The 2,365-nt window shown below is 32.4% G+C and overlaps 1 pseudogene; it reads left to right on the top strand.

The window, feature by feature from the left end:
* The first annotated feature begins 1,812 nt into the window (after positions 1-1,812).
* LOC115896305 lies at positions 1,813-1,940 on the top strand (annotated as a pseudogene).
* Positions 1,941-2,365: the final 425 nt, after the last annotated feature.

The following is a 2,365-nucleotide window of genomic DNA, read 5'->3' as shown; positions in this document are numbered from 1 at the left end:
ATTGATGCTTTTACCTAGTTCTATCAATTGCTAAGAGAGAGTGTTAAAATCTCAAACTGTGGTTGTAAAATTATTTATGTGTTCCTTTTAGTTCTATAAAATTTTGCTTCATGTATTTTGAAACTCTGTTATGAAGTGCATATAGATTTCTGATTATTATGTCTTCTGATATATTTGACCTTTTGGTCTTTACATAATCTCCCTCTTTATCTCTGATAATACTCTTTTACTTGACATCTACTTTATCTGCTAAAAAATATTAAAAAATAGTTATCTTCAGGTATTTTATACTTATTGTTTGTATAGTATATTTTTTCCAACTAATTATTTGGAACCTATCTGTCTTATATTTAAAGTATCTTATAGACAGCATGTAGTTTGGTCTTGTGTCTTCGCTTTTTAGTTCAGTGTGATGATTTCTACCTTTAAATTGGAGTGTTTAGTCAGTTTACACTGAGTATGATTATTGATACATTTGAATTTAAATCTACCATTTCCTTTTGTTAGTGTGTTTGTCCTAGAGAGAATCAGAACATGCCATCCCAAAATATGCCACTTTATTATATATATAATTTGAGCTGAAGGCAATTGAAAGTCAGCAGATGCAGAAAGAAAATTTCTCAGAGCAGAGCTTTCCTTATCTGACCAAAAGCAAAAACTTCTGAGAAATGAGAACTACCGTAAATCCTCTCTCCAGAAGAGTTTTATGACCCTGAAGAAGATGGAAAGAGCATATTCATACTTGTATATACAAATATTATCACAAACTTTCAGGGTCTCACTCTGTCACCCAGGCTGGAATGCAGTGGCACAATCACGATTCACTGAAGCAAAATTTCTGAGCTACAAGCAATCCTCCCGTCTCAGCCCATTCCCACTCCCATCACTGGGATTACAGTCATGAGCTACCCACTGAGGCAGACAATTATCACAAACTTTTAATCTCCTAGAAACCCACTTGTGTTTCTTAAGGAAAACCATCTGCTTTTCTCACAGAAGGCTTTTCCTCCCCTTCCCTTTTTTCTACTAAGTTAGGTATGAAGTCTTTAACAATTTAATGAGATTTTTGCTGGCTTCTGTAAGCATAACATTTTTCTCTTATTTATCTGGTTTTTGTCAGTTTAATTCATAAGTTCTAGCTACTGAATTTGGGAAGATAGAAGAAAAGTTTTTTCCCTCCTACACTTCCTATTTTTTGTTCCTTCATTTTTGTTGTTGTTGTTGTTATTGTCATTTTCTTCCTTTTTGAGGGGGTGAGAGAGGAAATTAATAGAAGTTCTTTATAATTCCATTTTAAGGTATATCATAATTTTAGCTGTTTCCTCTTGTATTACTTTTCTAGTGGTTGCTCTAGGAAGTACAATATACAACCTTAACTTTTCAATATCTACCTCGAGTTGAAATTGTATAATATCACCTAAAATGTAAGGCAACTAAAATTGTATTATATCACCTAAAATGTAAGCAACTTGCAATCACCTAGGCTCATTTATCCTCTCTTCTTTTTACATTGCAACATAACAACATAATTTTTGCTTCAAACCATCATATGTACTTTAACGAAATTAGAAGAAAAAATTTGTCTTGTATGTCTACCCGTATTTTCATTTTCATTCTTCTTTCTGAAAAATGTCTCTCTTGATTATCACTTTCCTTCAAGTCTGAAAAGCATTTTTTTTAAACAGTCGGTTAGTACAGATCTGCTAGTAACAACTTCTTTCAGTTTTATTTTATCTGAAAATGTCTTTATATTGCCTTTATTCTGGCTTTATGCTTGAGGGATATTTTGCTGGATATAGAAGTTAGGGTTGTATCGCTTCTCTGCCTTTTGGCTAAGATCAAGTGTAGAATTCAGGGTTGTCAATTTTATTATCTATCTACCTTTTAAAGATTATTATTCTCTTCTGGCTTTTAATGTTCCAGATTAATAATCAGTGATAATTAAAATCATTTTTCCTCTATGTGAAATATATCATTTATTTTTTTCTGTAGCTACTAAGATTTGTTTAAGCTTTAGTTGTCAGAAGTTTAACTATCATGTGCCTAGTTGTTGACTTATCTGTATGTTTTCTGTTTGGAATTTGCTGAGCTTCTTGAATTAGTAGATTTGTGTCCTTCACCAAAAGGAAAAACATTGAGTATTATATATGTATATGTGTTTTCCACTATCTTCTAACCCTCATCCCTTTCTAGGACTCAAGTCACGTGTATGTTAGACTTTTTAAATTGTCATATGCTCCTGAACCTCTGTACATTTCTTAGCAATCTTTTTTTCTCTCTGCCCTTCAGATTAGATCATTTTAAATAGATCTTTCTTCAAGTTCGGCAAGCCTTTCTTCTGCCATTTCCAATCAGCTGATAAGTC

This window comes from Rhinopithecus roxellana, chromosome 2 (genome assembly GCF_007565055.1).
Source record: "Rhinopithecus roxellana isolate Shanxi Qingling chromosome 2, ASM756505v1, whole genome shotgun sequence".
In the NCBI taxonomy this organism is placed as follows: Eukaryota; Metazoa; Chordata; class Mammalia; order Primates; family Cercopithecidae; genus Rhinopithecus; species Rhinopithecus roxellana.
This window is presented reverse-complemented; position numbering and strand designations above follow the sequence as displayed.